General features: G+C 38.3%; 1 pseudogene; it reads right to left on the bottom strand.

The window, feature by feature from the left end:
• Window positions 1-20,016: 20,016 nt before the first annotated feature.
• Window positions 20,017-22,297, bottom strand: LOC141575593 (THO complex subunit 6 pseudogene; annotated as a pseudogene).
• Between the last annotated feature and the right edge of the window lie 263 nt (window positions 22,298-22,560).

Below are 22,560 nucleotides of genomic sequence, written 5' to 3'. Positions count from 1 at the left end.
GGCAAAGCACAGTAAACAAAGGTATGGTTGTTATGAAGATTTAAGTCCATGTATTTTCATTGATAGAGTTGCTAGGGGTTTAGTCACCCTCCTTTTCATGGTACAGAAAGGTAGACACCCTTACAAATGGAAATTTCCCTTATAAGTGTAAATTTCTCTTATGAAAGGGTAATTTCTACTCGGTTTTCAGAGTTTTTTCTGTGTCTGCTGTTTCTTAAAAATAATCAGCCTGAAATAATCCTTATGTCAAAAAGGCATTTTTTAGGGTGACTTATTCTGCTCCCCTTCAACAATATCCTACAATTATTTTTGTCCTAATGTTAAAGATAAAGGGTCTAGATTAGGTGGTTATTAATTACCCAAATTGTACTTAGTCTAGGATCTTAAAAACTTCTACAGTCACTCCATTTGTCCTCTTAATTATTCATTAAGAGTCAGCTTTGTTGACAGTTTCTCCATGAAATGTCCGCACACTTCCATGCTCCACTTAGCATCCCAGGCTAAGTTCTCCCGTCCTATCACATTGCATGTATCATGTTAACACTGCATTTCCACGTTGTATGGCTATTGTCATTTTCAGTATTTGTGTTGAGGGCTGTTTGCCTACTTAGACTGTGAGTCCTTAGACTGTAACAAATATCTCTTTATCCAACTTTATGTCTCTGATAATGTTTAATAAGTGTCTGAACAGTGTCTCTGTTATGATAATATGAAAACTAATCTCCAAATAACATTAAATGCTCAAGTGTGTGGTGCTAAGTATAAAATAATGCAGGTTAAGGGACCTTGTAACTGCTTTCAGATGCTAAAGTTTGCTTCTAAGTTACTTGAGGGTGAAATTGATCTTCCTGTGGGATGACAAAGAATTTTATACTTCAGATCAGTAGGCAAACATTTACTGCAGACAACAGTGGCATATATTTACATATAATATTTGCACATGTCAACCTCAGTAACTAGAAGTGACTTCTTATCTATGCATTGTTTTGGTGGCTGGTGACTATGCAAAACTAAACCAGAGAAGGTGCTCTGTTTTAAATAAATATGTGGAGAGACTTCCAGAATGTGTGAAGTAAGCAGACAATTGATAACTATGTTTTTTTAATTGTCACTAAATTTGAAGAAAATATTCATATGTGATTTATGCATAGAAGTAGCAAAAAAAAAAAAAAAGGCAATTGCTAGGAAAGGTTACTAGGAATAATTGTCTTTTAAACTCAGTAGTATTTCCCTGCCAACTTTGAGAATAACACCTGATTTTCAAGTCAAGTAGGAGCCCTTTAGTTAATGCCTCTGTAATAACTTTTCAGTAAATAGTTAGGTTTTTGTTTGCTTGTTATATTTTAGAATCCAAAGATTCAAGAAGTCAGAAAGCCTTTCTGGGCCCCAGAAGCTGGGCATTTGGTGTATAACAACTTTTCGGGTTTCTCTGTGGGAAGGAGCAAGCCTTCCCCGAAACTGTCTCCACTGGGGGATCTCAGGTGTCAGAAGCATGGCAAGTAGGTTCTTATCTTGGCTGATTGCAGACCTTCCTTACTTCTGACTGTGCCATTAGTAGCATTTATGTCATATGTAATTATTGGTTAAATGTAATTTAAAATAAAAAAGAATGTGCCATTCTTTTCCTTAAAATCCCCCTGCACTTTTCCATTATGTAAGAATAAAATCCAAATTCTTTACCATGAGGTCCTATATAATCCACCTCCACACTCCCCTCTGGATTCACCGTTCACCGCCTTTCCCTCATTCCAGACATTCAAAAGACTAACCTTCTTGTTATGTCTCCAGCAGAGCAGCTCATCCTGTCTCAGGGACTTCACATGGCTTACTTAGCTAGGAAAATCCTTGCCCCAGGTCTCCACATGATGGCTCCTTCTCTTCATTCAGGTCTTTGCTCAGAAATCTTCTTCGCAGAGTCTTCTCTGGGCACCATTACCTACCACTTTCCCCTCACTTTGCTAAGTGACTTTCTAGCATAATATATGTATTATCTCTTCATTATATTTACCACTGTGACCTTTTATTGCTTATTGTTTGTCATATAATTTGTTTTGTCTCCCTCTACTAAGAATGCCAACGCCACAAGAGGTTCTTGTCTGTCTTGCTCCCTGCAGCACACATCACTCTTAGAAGAGTGCACAGCACATAGTAGGACCTCGGTAATATTTGCAGAGTATAGTCCCCAGACCTTATACTCTGTGAGGCAGAGACGGCCTGTCTTGTTCACCAGTCTTTATTATTTTATTTATTATTTTGATAGTAGATCTACTTTTCTTGCACAATGCCTGGGATGTAGTTGGAAAGAATACTTTAAAAAAAATAAAGAGAGAAATGAATGAATTCCATGGACAGATTTTGACTATAATTAAATATATGTATGAAAATGAGGCTTAACTATGTTCTATACATTACAGTATTATGTAATGGAAGAAATTTTAATTAATCCTGAGTTTCTATATGTTATTTCAAGGATCAGAAAATTATGGCCCTTGGGCTAAATTCTGCCCACCACCCATGTTTGTAAATAAAGTTTTATTGGCATTCAACCACGTGCATTCCTTAATATATTGTCTATCCATTTGTAAATAATGTTTTATTGGAACAGAGCCTAACCATTTGCTCATGTATTACCTGTGGCTGTTTTCTTCCTACAAAGGCATAGTTGAGGAGTTACAGTAGAGACCAAGTGGCCTGCAGAGCTTAAAATTGGATATCCAGCCTTTTACAGAAGAAGTTTGCTGACCCCGTTCTACATCACAAAAGGAATATAGCATTAACATTGGGGCCATTGCAGGGTAAATTGTGAGGTTTGTTGTGTGGGGAAAAGATTGCCCTCCAGGAAGCCAAGTAATCTCAGGCCTACGCCAGCTGGCAGAGAGCCTGCCTAAGCAATCTCTTGCCTTGGTACTGGGACATGCTGTGAGGTGACATTTTGCAGTACAGGCAGGGAAATTTCATGTCTTTTTTTTTTTTTTTAATTCCCTGCCCATCTTCATGTGAACAGAAAAATATTCCAAACCAGATGTATCTTAAAAAGAAAAAGCATCTGAATAACAACACAAGTTGGCAGCCTCTGGATAAGCAAGTCTGGGTGCTGGGCTCGTCTGCCTTCCGCGCCTGTCTCGTCGTGCTGGTTGTGGCATTAGCAGGAATGCTGTTTTCATAGAAAGGGAACTTGAGGCTCAGCCTTTTATATGCAGTCTATTTAGAAACTTTCCTCCTTTTGTAGTTTATTTTAGATATAAACACTACAAGTGTTCCCACTTGTGTAGGTGGTGAGAGGGGAGGAGCTACAAGTGAGGCTCTGCTATGAAGCACAGAGGTTTGTCAGCCCTTCTGCTGTGATTTGCTAATTAAGGGGCTTTTGTTTTCTTCTGCGTGGCCTTGTCTCTAAACATGAGCAGACTTTTCTTGGGCCTTATCTTCTTTTCTTTTTTTAATACCACAAGCCGTATTGTGTCATTTGCTTACAGGCACAACTCTAATTACATTCTGAGTCATCCTTGCATTTGTTCCAATACAAGATTATCATTTGCTGTGTAGTTGGGAAGCTCCACCTCCCCTTTGGTTCAAGCCCCATGGTCTGAGGGAGGGAGGGCCTCTTAGTGTTTAAATCTCTTTACAAAATGTAAAAAGGTGTGCCCCCTCCTTTATCAAAGAGGTTTCTAAAGAATGAAGCACTCCATGCATGGGTTGTCTTTTCTTTAAATTTGGAGGCTCTGTACCTGAACACTTTTCTCTAACTCTTACATAGAAACACTAGAAGTAAGAGGTTTTCAGGTTTGTCTGGTCTTTATTGCCTATCCAAATGATCTGATTTCTTCCTGCAAACAAAAGAAAAGTTAATATTTAACTGAGAAAGTGATGAAAAACATGTAAAGCCAGATACATCCCAACTGGTAGCTAATCATTTCATCTATAATGTGTTTGGGCATGTGCAGATGTTTTCTTTTGGCAGTAAGTATTGGAGAGTAAAATGTTTGTAATGAATGTTACTTTTTTACATATGCTGTGTGACTGCACAGGTCACTTACCGCAGGTCGACATTGGCATGTATTGACGTTCATGAAAATGAGCACAAGCATCAAACTGTCTAAAGTAAATCAGTAGCTGAAATATTAATAAAATGCAAATGAAATGTGATCATCCTGAGTTGTAAGTAATGTTTACATGAAAGCCATCAAACTCACTGGCATCAAATATGTAAACTTACTATACATTTCTGTGGAACAGCTGATGATAATTTTGGAAGGTGGTGTATTTTAAAGTTTTGTTTTATGTGTGGTTTAACTCATTAAAAAGGTGTACACTTTATAGTCTCTATTTTATGAAAGCTGAATAAGTTGAATTATAAAACTAGACCCTAAAGATTATTGGAGGGTTACCATTCCCAGAGAACAAATAAATATTTTAAAATCCCAAATTACATTGAATTTCTAAACCTTTAAAGAAAGTTCCAAGATTTTATAAAACATTTCAACACTGTTTTTGTCTTCGCTATTAATATACAGTTGACTAGATTAAAATCCAATGGATATTTATTGCAGCTAAAGATTTGCTGCATGCAGCAGACCTGACATCTATCTTATCTCAATTGACAGATGTAAGAGTTAAGGATTGTATCCTTATTACTAATATCACCAGTCTTTTCTTTATTTTCCACTTTTATGCAGTTTTTAAATATCAAGAACAGAGCTGTAATAAACAGTAGTTTTAATATTTATAGTAACAAGGAATAATTTATTGAATAAATTGAATATTTAATAACTTTAAAATGTTAATAATAAAGTGAAGGCTTAATATTTTTTAACAAATGAATTGATGAATTTTAAATATTTCTTAGCAGTGGAAACCTATTTCCAAGCATATTATTAGGTAGAAGCTTAATATGTAATCGAGATGCAAATTGAGGGACTAGAGGAGAACTGGAGTGAGGACTAGCCATGACCCTCTTCTTCAGCCCTTTCCCCAGAGGCATCCTTCAAGGGGCCCTATGTGTTCAAAGGAATACAATTTTAAGATGGCTGCAGTGAAACTTGCAAATAATCAAATATGAGGTAGGTAAAGTTGCCAATACCAATCTACTGGCAGACAGGAAAAATCATAACACTTGATAGTTTTAATGTTTTTTAGCAAGCTGATTGTAAGAATGTCCGAATTGTCATATACAAAACACCTTAAGAATATTAATGTGTAAATTACAGAAAAAATTGCAGGTTGCTCTAGACTCAAAAGTGTTGTGGCCCACTTATATTTAGCATGACCCAAATATGTTAAGATAATAGACAATTTATGGATAATTAGTGACAAACTGTGTAACGTACCTATTTTCCAAATTATCCAATTTCATAAAAGTGTACACTTCTCTGTTTTAAATTTAGGAACATAAATTACATTGATTTCTTAATATCTCAAGCTACAATACAGTACAATATTCAGTTAGAACAGAATTCATTGTTAAGGATAGTGAAAGGAAATATGAATTTTAAGGAGGCATTTTGATATTTTCAAAAATTTCAATGACTGTTGTTAGATTGACTCAGTTAATCTTTGTTTTTTATTTCTAGTATATGACACTTACCAGAATTGCCATTTTCTTGTCCATATGTGCTGGTTACTTAGTATTTTTAAAGAGACTATCCTGACTGTGAAGGTTAGTTCAGTGAAGAATAGATACAGTCATCCTTGAATCAATCCACTTTCCCAAAGACATCTAAGCTGCAACACAGCACAATGTGCTGATGGAGACTAATCATAAGAAGGCAGTGTCTTCAATTCCATTCATTCTGTGGAGCTTTCTGTCTGTCTTTAGGAGATGAATAATGCACAACCATTTGATAGACTGATGGGGTGAAGTCTCTAAAGTCAGGCCTTTTATAAATTTATTGTTGACTTGCTTATTATATTAGAAATGCAAGTTCTAATATTTTTTCCTGGCTTCTCAGTGGCCTGCTTTTTTTCAAACCAGTTTACCCAATCTGCACTTTGGAGACTTCTGAGGCTTGAAAACTAGAAAAGAGAGGTGGTGACGCAGTCCTCAGAGCTGGAAAGACAAGGAACTCAGAGGAGCTGGTTCCAGGCCCAGATATTTTCATTCCTCTCCCTCCTCTGGTCTTGTCTTCAGTAAAGTCCTCTGTTCTCCTCCTTATACTAGCCATGGAGCAGAAGTGTTAGAGACAGGAAGGACAAGAGGGAGGGTGAATGAACAGGAGACCAGTGACTGTCCCTTTATTGGTGGCTGAGGGGCACAGTGAGGGGCCATGAGACTATAGCAGTGTCAGAAAGACTGCTTTGTGGGAGATGGCAGTGAGTCTTGTCACGGGGTTTCAGGATACAGACACGAGTCATGGCGCTGAGCACCTGCAACTAACAAAGGACAGGAGGTCACTTGGCCAGTTATCTAATCAGATATGTGTAGTGTACAAGGGGGTCTGCTAGGTACAGTAGCCCATGTTGTTGAGAAGCCTAAACCCACTGAAATACACAGACATGAAAACAGATGCACTGTTTGTGTCCACTAGTTCCTGTACTGAGTATGAACACAGTACCACACAGTGATGAAGTGTGTTGTACCTAGAGCCAGACCGCCTGGGTTTGAATCTCAACAGCACCATTTCCTTGCTGTGTGACCTTGGGCAAGTTTCATAACTTCTCTATGCTTCATTTTCATTACTAGTAAAACTGAGGTAATGATAGTACCTACAAAATGGCATGATTGTTAAGAGTAAGCATAAGTCACATAAATTACTTTGCATAAGTCCTTTTACATAGTAAATGCTAAGTAAATATTAATTATTCCTTGCAGGCAGTTCTGGGTTATAGTAATGGTTAAGTTTTGAGCACTTTTAACAACTGTCAGGCCCTTTGGAAGAACCCTATATGCATTAAATCATAGAATATTTTCCAGAGACAATGATAGTTTTCCAACATGGCAGGTGAGGAAGCTGAGGCACAGAGAGGGGAAGGAAGTTGCCCAGCATCACCCAGTGACTAAGTGGCAGGGCCTGCACACAACCCCAAGCACTCTGACTCCCTGACTTGTGCTCTTAACCAACTATGAACTTCGCTACAGCAACTTTTGTGATGTCTCCTGTTGTCAGTCTTCAAACCTTGTCTACTTAATTTTTTTCCCTGTGGTAGTCTTTGTGTCTCAACCCTTAATTCTTTCACACTAAGTGAGTTACCCCTTTCTGAAGTTCTATTTCAGACCACCATTTGTCCCCATCCTAGCTCTAAAACTTCGTGGTTAAGTTGACTGTTACATGTAGGCTGTGCTGCTGATCGAAGCACAGCAGCCCAATTCTCTCCGCCCTCCCACAGGCCTGGTAACAGACCAAGGAATCCCACGTCTGCAGTCCTTCCTGCCTGTCTCCTTAGAAGCACCATCTCTTGAAGTTACAGAGCTCAATTGAATCTGACTATGTACTTTAAAACTTTTACAACACAAAGAAAGGGTAACTTTACACGGGGTGAAGTTGCCTATTCTAAATATCTTCCATTCAATTTAACGACCTCCCTCTTTGATTTATCTGTGGGCAATCCTTCTTGGAAAAGTAAAAGGACATCTGGAACTTAAAATAATACGATGCACTTTCTTTTGTGGGTCATTCAGAGAGTTGTAAAAATGAGAAAAGCCTTGTTTTCTCAGGCAGTGACCTCTTATCTCACTTCCTATTTTATCTATCATTGTCCCTATTAATTAAAATATTTCTGGTATTTTGGTTCAAGGCCAAAGCACTGCTACCTGTAAGCAGTTGTGATGGCTCTTCCTCTCTTTTCCCTGATCTCAGAGGCCTGACCACTCAGATGCCTGGGCTTTGAGGCCATGGCTGATAAACATCAGTTGCATGAGGTGGGAAGGCTCCAGCTTACCCTAACTTCCCTCTGTCCATTCTTCTGCATGAAGTCCAAAAGAGGAGTGATGAAAGAATGGGGAGGGGAGAAAACAGAATTCAGGCATGCCTTTTCATCATCCACCTTTGCATAGTGGGACAGATTAAAACACGTAAGAAACAAAACAAAACAAATTCGGCTTGCTTGACTCGAGTTCCCAAGGAGCACTAAGGATCAGCAGTGGGGGGCATGCCGACATAGGTTCCCCAAAGATACTGGTAGGACATGTTCATGAGAAAATGCGTGCTGTGATATGTACGTGCATAAATGCGTGCTCTGCTGCTCCAACTATACGGGGGCAACTTTTTGGTCAGTGAAGTGGTCTGAAGCATCCTAGTGCTAATGATGAATAATAACAAGGGGAACTCTTCCCAATCTGCAGGAGAGTTTTAAGGATTAAAGCTTTTAATTTTAAGATTTTCTTTCTTCATCCTCTCTGTGTTTTTCATCTTTCATCTATTGTGTCCAATACTTTTATCTCCTCTCAGGAGTTAGCTGACAGAACAGCAAGTACATATTAATATAAGTTGGGACGTGACCTCCCGTATTTAGTTGTACAGTTTGTACTTTATCTGGACAGATGATTATGGTGCAATTTATCTCATCCGTGTAACATAACTACACTTCTTGCCAGTGAAATTGCCATTGCTTTATGTATGGAATAAATCAGTTTGTCTGCAAAGAGGGCAGTTGTTCTGTCCCAAAAGCAAGTATGAAAATGACATTCCACTAAGAAATGTATTTAGTAACAAAAGGGTATTAATAAATCTACCTTAATTAAGCAGTATCAACATCCAAACAAATAAGCAAATATATTTTTATATATAGTAGGTCTTATTATATCTATTTTATAGATAAGCAAACTGAGGACCAGTGAAGTAAAATAATTTTTAAAATGTTAAATATTTACTTTGAGACAGATATAGAATTTGAGCCCAAGCATTCTGAGTGATTAACTCTAAAGCTTTCCATTATTTATACCCCTTCCACTTTTCCTTCACAAATTAAAATAAATTTTGATTAATGTAGGGTGGGGAAGAGGTTTAAATGAATGATAGTTTCCTCTAAGTTTTTGTAGAAAATATCCAACATAAATAACCTTCTTTGGAGATCAGAATTACTTGCCATGCATGTATAAAAATTGCTGTAAGAAAGCTATGTTCTTAGGAAACCTAGTCCCTGGAATCATTCCTGACTGGATTAAAAAATTTATTTCAATTAAAAAATATGTCAGAGGCAAAAAATTAATTGCTGTTTTTGCATGTTTCCAAATAAGTGAGTTGCTTACACAAACTGCCTCAGTTGAAGCTACTCTGATATAATAAAGATAATATTTTAAACTAGTTTATCTGCATTTTTGCTTTTAAACAGAACCTTGTAGTGCTAGTTTGTATTTCTTTCAGTTAAAGACCACATATAGTCAAAAGAGGAGATGGTTTAATATTTCAACACTAATGAATTAGGGTCCTGTTTATGGTATTTCTACAAAAATGACCATATTCCATATGCATTTTTAATCCTACTTTATTTTATATAAAGTATATAAATATAATAATTGATTCCTTTATGCTTTAAAAAAAAGAACAGAAAATTAATAAACACTTGTGAAGGTGAAACTGTCACTGTTTCTTACTGACAGTCAAGATAAACTAATCAACTAAAGAGACTGGTTCAAATAAATGATTAAAGTTGACAATAGAAGAGGAAATCCCACACTCAGCCCTCAATAAAGCTCTTAACTGAGAATTGAATACATATTGGAGCTAAGAAGTCTCCATGGCAGAGAGAAAGGGAAATTAATTTGTGATCACTATGTTTCATAAGGGACTAAAGCTCATAAGCTTTGAGTTCACAAATCGAACTTGTACGATTTTCAGGGGAAAAGGTCACTATGGAAATCAATTATCCTGACCATAAAATATCCCTATATATTATTTTGTTTTTAAAAATGTCTTCCGCTGAATCTAATTCTAAAAGTCATGACCAAAAAAGATATCATAGGTAACAAAAAAATTCAAATAAACTCTAAGTACATTTTAAAATTGTTTATGTTTCAAATAATTTACCAAATATTTTGAGGATTTCTCTTCTGTTCAAATACAAAATATCCCCTGTAGAAAATGAGATTAATATATGCTCAGTCTTTCTCTGATTACTGGGAAATAATTGAGAAGCCAGTGGCAAAGAGGTGATTTTCTATCAGAAACGTACACAAGTACTACCTGCCCATTCAGTGGACACTCAGAATCTTTGAGGAAGGTGTAGTTTGAAACATTTTATATAGTTTTTAAATTTAGAACCAAAAAACTATGCAAAAAATGCGATTTTTAATGTAACAGGTGGAAAGAGTGTAAGTTAAATAGTTAGAAAACAGTACTAGAGGGTAATTGTTGGTCGTATTTTCCAAAGATGATTATAATAGTATTGTATGTGTGTATATTTATAGTAGTATGTCATAAGTAGTATTATGTCTTACATGACATCATCCCATAAAGAATTCCCTTCTCTTTGAAACTGTCTGAGTCATAAAAGGCAATTCAGTTTTCATCTTGGTCATTACAGTATTCTTGCTTGGATCTCTGAGCTGCTGTGTTAGAGGTCCAACTATCTTAAGGCCACCATGTTGTGAGGAGGTCAAGCCACATGGAAAGGCCGTATGTAGGTACTCTGGTTAGCAAGTCCCCATTTTTGAGTCATTCCAGCCCAAGCTGTAGCCACATGTGTGAATGAGCCTTCAGATGATTCCAGCCCTGGCTCAGTAGGTTACCTCCAGATGTGGAGTTAAAGTCCCAGACATCATGGAGTAGGAATAACTCATCCCTACTGGACCTTGTCTGAAATCCTTAGGTCTGTGAGACAAATGAGCATAGCTGAATGCCAAGCCACTAAATTTGTGGGTCATACATTAGAGAAACTTAAACATTTGTGCGGGGCTTACTATGGAACCGACCACTATGGTAATCACTGGAGAGTTTGCATTAGACATGTGCTCTGCCTTCCAGAAGCTGTCCTTCCAGCAAGGCTCATGATATGGATAGAACTTATGAAGATCATAAGCTTCTTTCTGTTCTTATTAGATAAATATTTCACTTTAACATAAATTAAGCTTCAATAAATGTAACTTGAAGATTGCATAGATCTTAGTCCTCCTTTGAGTAAAATATTTATTAATAAGGATTTTCCTACCTTCCGAATAGTGTTTGTAAAAATCCTCTGAGCCTTCCTAAATTCCAAGTCAACCACGAGTCCAAAATACCAAAATAATACATCATACGTTTTATGTGATTCTAAATGTTTGAAAATTTTCTGATCATTTAAAAATTGTAAAAATCTCAGTGAATTCATATTTTTGGGAATTAAGGCAGGAAGCTATTTTGTAACTCTATACCACTTAACCTGTCATGTTTAGGCTGTAAGTTTGAATCCAGTTGTTTCTGAAAGCTGTTTGGAGCTCAGCTGACTGGTGGTCTTCCAAATGTAAAATGAGTCAGCAGCAGCTGTTCAATTCGCAGCAGTTTGGAATTTCTGCAATAGAATCCATCCCAGAGTCTTCCTTTCTTAACTGATGAGCAGAGGATCTGGACTTGAATGAAACAGGTACAGGATCATTCTTAAATGTTATGAGGGGTTTTGCTTGTTACATTATATATTGGTTCAAACCTAATGGAAAACAGAATAACAGTAAACACAGAGAACATAACTTTTTTTTTATATTCTTTGAAGTAATCCTACTTCTGGGAGTCATTCTGAGGGAAATAATTGGAAAGAAGGAAAAAGTAATATACATGACCGTGTTCACTGCAGGTATCATAACAGGAACACTGGGAACAAAAGATAGAATTATTTGGTATTTACTATGAGACCTTGCATACGTGATCTCTAATGTTAAAAAAAATCTGAAAGGTAAACAGTGCTATCCATAGCTTTGAATGAGGAAACCACATTCAAGCTCCCACAAGCAGTAACTGGCAGAACCAGCAGACACACCAATGCAGGATTGTATGATGAAAGACCATGTCTTCAGCGACACCACAACTGTAGCTGGTAAAAATCATATTTTGACAAGAGAAAATCCCTATCAAATGTTGAATGAACAAGCTTATATACCTGAAAAATTATAGCAATAGAAAATAATAGCTAATACTTTGAGCATTTAATATGTACCAAGCCTAGAACAGAAAATGTAAAGTTGTCATTTTATTGTATCCTCTCAATTCTGTACATAGATGCTGTCCTCATTTTAGAAAAGTTGTACATATTACAGCCCTGACTTTGTGTGCGGAGAGTACTGGAGGCTGGATGTGTATTTGTAAGTATACATGTAAAGCCAATGACAGGAGCACACCCAAAACATTCACAATGCTAAGGGTTCGTTTTAGTGCTGGAATTGAATATTTTTTACATTTTGTCTTTTATGCCTGTTGTTTTTATTGTACAATACAAGTGTGTGCCATTTTTATAATCAAAATAATATCAGCTTTATTCTTTAAAGAAAAATAAGTGTATCTAGACTGAGGGCAAATGCCAATAAGCAGGAATGAAATGGCCACGATGGGGACTTGACCATGTTAAAATTTCCATTACTTTTCAAAATAAGTGTTCTCAGGGCAAGATAAATGTGAATAGGCCTTTATAAATAGTAATGGAATCAGTAGATAAAGGAAATCTCAGAGAAATATTTTGGACCAGAATTTTTTTCCTTTGGTAACCACATTTTACCACTTTAACAGTTACCTTTCAATAAAACCAGTTGTGAACCCATTTTTATCGTGTGGTTGTCATTTACTTCACACCAATTTTTATTTCTTATTTCCTTTCATTCTATCTTTGTGGATAAGCTGATGTTGAAAGCACTGATTGGTGAATTACAGACAGAAATTAGGTTGCAGGAGTCCACAATCCTCAGATGATTTTATTCTTTTTATTCAAAAGAAGAAATACATTTTAAAAATTTTATTTAAGAATTACAGGAAGGATGTGCCCATGTTGGTTCATCGATTGTACTAAATATGCCACACTGATGAGGCATGTTGAAGGTAGGGGAGTATATATGTGTGGGTGGGGAGGGCTACGTGTGAACTCTGTATTTTGTGCTCAGTTCTGTTGTGAATCTGAAACTGCTCTAAAAGGATAAAGTCTATTTAAAAAATTACAGAAAAGTAAGTTATAAAACAGAAGGTGAATGGGTGACCTAGGTTTGCAGAGTATAAAACCAGGATTAAATGCTTTTGGAGCTGATGTAGCAAAGAGAGCAGGAAGGCATGTGAGAGAGATATTAGGGAAGTTATGACCATATACCACAATATATGTAAAATAACTTTGCAAGATCTTAATTTCTATCCCAGTGTGTTTACATTGGGCAACAGGAACTTTCCAAAAGTCAAAACCTAATCATGCCATTCTCCTGGTTAAATGCACCAGGGGCTCCTAAGTACCCTCATAATGAAGATCAAAATCCACAGCTTACCAAGCTGGGCTTTCTCACCTCTGTAGTTTCATCTTTTGCAACTTTCTCCACAGTTCTCTATGTTCTACCACTACCTAAACCGTTCTTTTACAATATCGTGATTTATTCTTCTTCCTTGACTCCGTACATTCTATTCTGCAGCAAATTCCTTGTGTCTCTCCTGAATAAATGGATGGAGAGATGGATGATTCATAAGTAGATGTGCTATAGGTCCTGCTACTCAGTAGGGAATGGAATTTGATAGGAAAAGTGACTAACAAGATGATAGAAAGGTACTATCAAATTTTGAAGGACATCAAAAATAGTAATAATAATAAGAAAATGGTTTTGAACTCTGCAGTTGCATTATGAAAGGGTGAATGATCAGAAGCTGGGATGGTAGTGTTGCAGAAAAGCATGTGACAGCTCAGTGTTATAGCTTAGTTGTGACAGCAACCTGGATCCGGGCAAGAGACCAAGCAGCCCTCAGAGAGTTGGAGAACTCAGGTCTATTACACCAGCGCGCCCAGAGGAGTTAACACTCCAAGCGATGGACCCCATCTGTAGGTTTACACAGGCTTTTATGGGCTGCCAGTTTACACTTTGCAACATCATAGGCAAATAAGGTATAATAAAACTTGACTAATTAGGAACAAGCTTTGTAGAAATGGACCAATCAGGAGTGAGGGAAATGGACCAATCAGGAGTGATAGAAATAACCAATCAGGAGTGAGCTCCATGCAAATAAAGCACTACAAATGGACCAATCAGGAGCCAGCTCAGGGAATCAATAGAATTTTAGGGGTGAGTTCCACTTTCCTAGAAGTAAGCCCTTTCAGAGGCAAAAAGTTAAGATAAAGCTGCTGGACCAGGGAACCGGATAGTGCTGTCAGGAGAGTAGAGGCCCTGCTGGTCTTTTTCATGGAGCTTCCCATCTCAGTAGGGAGAGTGGCCCTCACAGCTCTGACACTTACCTAAAGTAATAGGGTAATAAGGTCAACAGATGAAAGGATGGGGAAAGCAGCTGGAGAATCAGGTAAATATACAATTCTGAGGGGGAAAGTCATAATGGCACTTAGGCAAATAAAATAAAACAGGTCTTCATCAAGGGTAACACTGGTATTTTAGAACTGAGGATTTTACAAGGGTGCTATACTCAGATAATAAGTATTATTGAAAAAATATAAACTTATGACTGAAAATGTTTCTGTATTTGTGGTATATGGAGACTTTGAGTAATTCCCAATATTGCATAAGATGAGAATGACTCCATTTCCATCTTTTCAAATAAGAGGAGGAAAGTACAGTCCTAAAGCACTTCAAAATTTCTTAATTCAGATGGAGGTAAAGAACCCCATTCTGTCTTCCATTCGTTGGTGTATTCCACACGCTTACAGGTTATATAGTACAGAATGTGTTAGAGAATTCAGTCTAATTACATATTGAGTCCAAGATTAGTAAACCTTACAATGAAGGTTCCAACCATGTAAAAATATACACTGGTACTTTCAGGCAAGATACATACCGCACAAGTCTATTTGTATTACATAAAGGAATGACTTGATTCTTTTAAGTCTGTTTGGTTTTGCAAATTAAGTGAATCCCATTTAAAAAATTAAGTCCCATTTTGAAAACAAAGGCATTAATCATTTCCTTGAGGAATCTGTTAGGTGCCAAGAGCCTTCTCTATTCAGAGAGGTATATTAAATGATATTTGCTGACCTGTATGTCTCATGTGGCATATTTTTTTTTTCTTTTAAACAACCTGAGTCTGACCTTGTGTTTTCAATTGAGTCATTACACATTTGTAAGCATTGCATTTTGTAATAAGAAATGTGAAACACTCTTTAGCATTTATCAAGTAGATCCTGCCTTATGATTTATTTTGTGACTTTGTACAGCACAGGGAGCTTCCTGGTTAGTATTAGGAATATGTGTGCGCTGGTAGTCATGCAAGCCTTAGCAAAATAAGTGGAAATCTGGTTCTATAAAAACATGAGAAATTTCATGTTTGCTGAGCAAGAATAATGGTCTTGTAACACAGAACATGTGGATATATAAACAAACACATATTTATGCCTAGAAATAAAATATGCTCACTGGGAAATTCACATTCTCTTAAAATACACACTCTCTTACATTCTCATGACTTTATATTAAGGAGTCTTATGCACGCAAATGAGTACAATGCCTAGAGAACTGGACACCTCAAACCAGGCGATGACCAGCTGTCATGGTAGTGGTGATAGGGAAGCTATTTAGATTCTTTATGATGGAAAATAAATGGGGCAAAATTAGAAATCTCCAACTAGCTAAGTCTTCCCTTCTTTAAAAAAAGACAAACCAGAATCATTGGCATGCTTTCTGCCTTTGTTATATAAGGAAATGTGTTATTTCATAATATTAATGCCCGTGTGTGTGTATGTGTGTGTGGGTGTGTGTGTGTACATGTACATGTATATAATTTGGCTTTCAGCATGTGATGGACTGTAACTGTGAACTGAGAAGGCTACTTTACCTCTCTGAATTTCAAATATCTGTATCAATGAAATGAGGATAATAATGCCTTCCTCATAAGGTTGCTGTGGTGACAATGAGACTAGATTTATTAAGCACCTAGTAACAAAGTCTGGCACATAGCATTATGTTTAAAAAATTGCAACTATTTAAAAAAAATTTTAAACATTTGCCTTCCAAACTGTACCCAGCAACTCTAAGTGACATTCTTAGCACTACATAACTTATTAGTAATCAGATGAAGACTGTTTTAAAATTACTTTTAGATCCCAGTGAATATATCTCTTGTGTAGAAGAATTTAAAATAATTTTTTATAGATGTTTCTCCCTCAAGTAGGTGAAGTGTAACTCTCCATTTCTCAAGTATTGTCTTTCTAAAGAGTACAGTATTGAAAGGGGGAACAGAAGGGGACTTTACAGCGGAGAAACCCGACAAGCACTACCACAGCCAGGGGGTGAAAATCAGCGTCAACAGTGGTAAGTCATGTTGACAGTGTGTCTGCTTATTGGTGTTGTGAAAGTAACACAGAATGGCATTGTTTTCTGCGGTCTCCTCCTCAAAGCCTATAACCCCAGTCTAATCATGATAGAAAGAAACATCAGAAAATCTCATTTTTGGCACTGTGTACAAAATATCTGACAAGCAGTCTTCAAAAATGTCAAGGTCATCAAAAAAGGCAACAGGAGCCTAAGGAGGCATGATGAGGAAATGTCATGTGACATTCTGGATGGGATCCTGGACCAAAAAAAGAACATTAGCTAACCCTAAGGAAATCTAAACAAAGTATGGACTTTAGTTAAAAAAAAAAAAAAAGAATAAACAAACAAACAAAAAACCACAAACAAATCCTGGTGAAAATGTGTACTGTCTTCGATTTGATAGACATGCTTGATTATGTTATGCAATGGATTTCTCTAGACTTTAAGGAAGACATATCAGCTAATTCTGTTGTAATGTGAATAATTCTTTCAATGAGAATCTGAGAGCAGTTCTGCTGGGCAGGGCCTCCTCCTTCAGAGAGTTATTTGAAAAGGAAAAGATCTGCAAGAGAATATATCTTAGCATCTCAGATCTGAAGAATTCTTAAAAAGCTTCCTGAAATAAGAGAGACAAGGCTTTTCCTACCTGACATAAAAACGTGGGACATATCCTAATGTTTATGAGAGAGGTGACAGTTATATGCAGAAGAGATCGTACTTTGGAAAAACAAAGTCCTATATGAATATATAAAAGTGAATTTCCCAGGCCACCGAGGATGCATTAAGTGCAATCTGATGTGTTTTATTACCCTTCTACAATATTGCAAGTGAATACAATTAGGAAATTTGCTGATAGCACATACCTACCAAAACATTATAGCCTCTGTGAATGCCATTCTTCCAGGCCCTTGAGGCTACAGGATTATACCTTTAGTAAGAAAAATCTAGGATATAATTTCCCCCAAAATATATTAATTTCCTTTGTCTATCATTAGAAGGGCTACGAGTTGTAACAGAACAAGAAATCAGAGCTATATCATTTTATTGAAATATTTACTATAAAACAAAATATCCTCTAATTTTCATTATATCAAATCAGATCTGTGAAGTATTCTAGTTTGTGAATATGGGTATGGCTTTGACTTGTCTATTCCATAACAGTTGTAATGAACATCACGTAGATTGCACGCAGGTCAGTGGTGAAAGATTCCCTGCTCATTTCAGCTTACAGGAAGTGCTTAAAGGCACCACTTAAGCAAGCCAGCAAAATCTGCGTCATGCTATTCTTTTGTATGCCTCATGGAAGGTATTCTTAAGATGTGGTACAGTGTTATCTATATTGCCTGATGTCAGATCTCATTGCATGGTGACTCAAGACATACCTGTTGTGTGTTAGAGAGGAACTTGTGAAGTATAATTTGAAAAGCCAGAAATCTGGCTTGGCTTTCCAAAAAAAAAAAAAAGATTGTAGTGATAAAATCACATAAATTAGGAAAGAAAAAACATTTTAGACTTTGGCCAATTTCAGGCTGATTTGTGGGCTGTTTATTGTCCTTTTTATTTTTCAGAAATGAAACAGTTAATGGTAGTGTTCTCCAACAGTGTGAGACTGGTTTTTCCTTAAACTTCTCTGCAAAGATATTCTTTGGATAAAATAAAGCCTGTCCTGGAGCTTTCCTGTGTAAATGATTTATAAAGCCTGTGGTTAATCAAAATTTGCTCTCCAAGGTTGCATTCATTAATTTATTCATTCACTGAGTACTTATTGACTGGCACCATGCATGGCAGCATTGCGCTGAAACTCTAGGGATAAGGGTGAGCGAAAACAGACATTATACCTTCCCTCATAGGGCAGACAGTCTAGTGAGGAAACGGATATTAAGCAATGGACACACAAATAATTCTAAGGTAACACAATAAAGTAGAGATACAGAAGAGAGAAACACAGTGAGAGTACAAAATAAAGGATGGACTTGGTCAGGATTTGAACTGTTCAGCTACTGACATGCTATAGACACACACATTTACAAAAAAAAGAAAAAAACAAAGTAAAGAACTAAATTAAAAAAAAGGAAAGAAAAGAACGAAATGAATGAGCCCACCTTGTCTATATTTTATGCCTATCTTTTTATCAGGGAAACCCTAGCGTTTTGCGGTTTGACTTCCCCAAGTAACAAGTATTTGCTCTGGGTTCTTCCAGTTTCTCTATTGTAGCTTCATGAACACAACCCAAGGTTATTGTTCTTTTTTTTTTTTTTTTAATCACCTGAATTTGACTGAAAACTGACAAAAATGGGGTGAGGGGAGGGGAAAGAAACTGGTTAGATATACAAAACCCATGTGGTGCCAATTCAATTGAAAGGTTTCCTTCTACTTACCACAGGCCTCATGTAAGATTTCAGGAATTTATATTTCAGGGAGGATACAGGTTCCAGAAATGGTTTAGAATTCTTATTTTCTATTGCCAAAGTGGCTGAGATTCTCTCTTAGTTATGAATGAGCTTGTCGGAGGCTCCTCCCGCTCAGCAGCACCGGCTCCTGCGTGTGTCTAGTGGGGCAGGGAGAGACTGTGAACTAACTATACTCCATAAACTTGTGGGCAAAGACTTTGCTAATATTCTTGCTACTAATATGATGTATAGATAATATTCATAAAATTGCTTTTACAAATAGAAAACCCAATTGAAATGTGACATTTACAGAAATAGATTAATGGATACATCTACACAGATTAACTGGAACAGCTATTTTGATTAAAGAGACCTGTCAGTTCAGCACAACTGTTTGAATGACTTTTTCAATTTGATTTTATTTGATCTGATCTAAGTAGTGTATAATACCAAGGTAAAAAATGTACCCCATTTCTCAAAATTAGAAGCATGGACTTTAACGTTGGAGGAAAACCTGAAGGTTACTTAACCCCACCTCACAATCAGCCACAGGAATGTTTTTTTCTGTAAATTCTCTTCTTTTCGGCTCACCTCAGCATGATTACATGCAGCAAACGAGAACCTGCTGGTAGGCAGGCAGTTTCATCCTAATGCAGTTATGAATACTAGGACTTTTTCTTTTGCACCCAGTTGTAGCTTCTATTCCTTTCCCCTTGGAAAGAATGTCTTTCTCTCTTCTACACAAATGCCTTCAATTATTTAGTATGGAAGTAATCCTAGACAACTTACTTTCCTGAGCATCAGATTCCTCACCTGAAAAAAGGAACCAGTAGTATTATTTCCTAGGATTTATGCAGGAGTTAAAGCAGACAACTTACTTAAAGTGTCTCCAGCGCACAGAAAGCACTGCTTTATCAATGGTGCAGTCAGTATAGTATCGTTACTGTTGTGCTGTTATTTTACCTCCCTAACATCTGTTTGCCCAGCTATACATTCTTTGCCTCTTTATTTGTTCTTAATAGACTTCGGTCTATTTTACCTTAAATTATAGAGCTGAACACAGTACCACCCATGGTCCTAACAATGTAAAACACCATGGGACTGTTTCACTTATTGGTCTGGACATTTTACTTTTCTTTCAACATAAATATTACCATTCTTAGTGTCTTTATCACACCATTGGATCATACTATCCCAAATAATTCCCTAGGTTCTTTTCTTCCTTTCTTTGAAAAGCCCGAAATTTTATTTGTATAAAAAAAGAAGAAAAAAAACGCTCCAAACCCGAGATGGAGGTGGGGGTGTCGCTCGAGGTCAGAAGGACAGGGAGAAAGCTTGGTAGCCTACGTTGGTGAAGACATCCACCCTGCAGCTGTTGCCTGCGGCTGTCAGGACCTTGCACTCAGGGGCTGCTGCTTGCTGGCTGAGGCTGAGTCTTAGCAGCCCTGGGGAGGAGCCAGGCACCCGGGCCTTGAGCTCCTCACTTAGCTGCCACTGGCTGACGCAGCGACCCTGGCCGCTGATAGAATCAGCTCCTGGTAGAAGGTGACGTGCTTCTGTGGTGCCCACATAGGGAAGATGGTGGTGGGTGTGGAGGATCGGAGGTGCCAGAGGGTGAGCGCTGGGCCACCTACACCGACCATCCAGTCTGAGTCAGTTGCCAAACATCCGATCCAGCACCCACTGTGGGACCTCGAGCACTCCTCGTGCTTTTGACCTCGGTAGTCTGGACCTCCTTGGGTGGGCAGAGGTCCCAAAGCCGCACAGCCCCATCCTCGTCACCTGACAGCACCTCAGGGCTCTGCTCCCGCAGTGCCAGGAAGTGGATGTAGTCGGTGTGGCCTCGGAGGGCCCGCCTGAAGGTCCCCATCTCAAGGTCCATCGAATGCAGCTGACAGTCTCCCCCAGCCAGGAAGAGGGATTTCTCCTTGGGGAGGAGAAGCAAAGCACGGACCTCAGGTACTTCCAGGCTGGTCCTGTATGGGGGCTGATGTAAGGAGCAGCAGCTCCTTACAGCCCTTCTTGAGGATCCCTGCCCAAAGCCAGGCCTTCGCCTCCCCATCCCCAGCACCGAGCAGATGTCGATCAGGGCAGACCATGCTGTAGACAGGCCCATCGTGGTCTTGGAAGGTCACCACGGGCTTTTTACTTTCCTCTCTGGCCTCGGAGCTCAAAGCAGCAGACAAGCTAAAGACGGCTATCTGCCCCTAAGTGTTGCCAGCTGCCAGGAACAGGGTGAGACTCTCTGGGAGAAAATGGTCCTGTGTAGCCCGGGCAGAGCCGTAAACGCTTCCGCCTGAGCCGGAGGCCCCGCGTGCGGCACAGCTCGCTCCACCTCCGCCACTAAAACTCCCAGAGCGCCCCGCGCGCCAGGCAGCCCCACGGGTCCGCCAGCGCCGAAGGGCGTCTCCCCTTAGCGGCGCTCCGCCTCCCAGCACCGCCGCCGCGCACCCCGCGCCCCAGGAGCGGAGGAGCCCAACACTAGGCGGCTCCCACCGCGGCCGCGCTGCCCCGGACCCCCACCGCCACCCCAACCCCACTGGGCGGAGCCGCCTTCCAGCCGCGTGCCGTCAGTCTTCCGTGCCCGCGCTCAGGGGGTTTCTTCATGTGAACAATTTTACACCTGTCTTTTCTCATATATCCTTTTGGTTTCATTTTAAGCTAAAAGTAAGACTTTTAATTTATCTACATTAAATTGTATTTTTCTGAGTGGGCTTTTTGTTTTAGCCTATTTAGAACTTTAAGAATCTTTAACCTGTTATCCAACAAATTATATTTTAATCATAACTTTAGGCCATCTGCACATTTGACAAGTCCATTTTCTAAATCTTCAGTCACACCATGATTGTTGACTAGGACGTAGATGAGAATTAGCATTTCAACATTGTATTTATAATCCATCAGAGGAAATGAAGCCCTAACATACGGCACCAATGGTGGGGCTCCAGGGCAAGGGATTGAATTTGGGTATGATTCCTCCATTATAACCTTTAACAACCAGTATTCAGGTAAATTCCTAAATCCTTTGATTTGCCTTGATTTTAGAAATTACTCTTTTTTCTTAAATGTTTTCTCATCCTTACCTACACAAAATGTATGCAACACATCAGGCCTGGCAGGTTTAGGGTTGTAGCTGAGAGGAGCAATAGATGACACTAACATTTAGTAACATCAAACCCTACATTTAGAAGGAAAACCAAAGAGATTATTATTTTCAGGCATAGAATCCAGCCTGTCAGTCTCCATGGAGCTGGTTGACAGACTCCTAGAGGCATATAACTTTAAAAAAGGAATTAATAAACTTAAAAAAAAGGAATTAACATTCTCTAGTGACAGTGGACACTTTTGAGATTCAAAGGGTGGTCTGTTAATAATTTCACCAAGTCATTAGGCATAAACAAGACTATAAGGGAATTCCTCATTTTCCTGACTCATATTTTATGCTCAGTAAAATGGATATTTAAGTAATTGAATTGCACTTTAGAATTGAGTGGAGATTTAGAAGTCACTTTGTTCACCTTTTCTCTGCATACAAAAAACATCTGACTCAGTCCAACCTCTCACAGTCCATGTTACAACACCCCTGAATTGATGATTTTTCAGTCTGCTCTAATGAATGCTTTCAGTGCTAAGCATGGTGGCACTATCTGGAGGGGTAGTGAAAAGGCTCCCAGAGGGTTTAGCAGTTCTACGTATTAAAGTTCTCCTAGATAGAAGTCCTTCCTGGAACTTGTTCTTGGTAATTCACCTTCTAGCAATTTGTAAGTTAAATTGGTGTCCACTTGGTAGTGTCCCAGCTATTTGAAGACAGTTATCACATGGGCAGAGTTAGAT

The sequence above is a fragment of the Camelus bactrianus genome, chromosome 30 (assembly GCF_048773025.1).
Source record: "Camelus bactrianus isolate YW-2024 breed Bactrian camel chromosome 30, ASM4877302v1, whole genome shotgun sequence".
Lineage (NCBI taxonomy): Eukaryota > Metazoa > Chordata > Mammalia > Artiodactyla > Camelidae > Camelus > Camelus bactrianus.
This window is presented reverse-complemented; position numbering and strand designations above follow the sequence as displayed.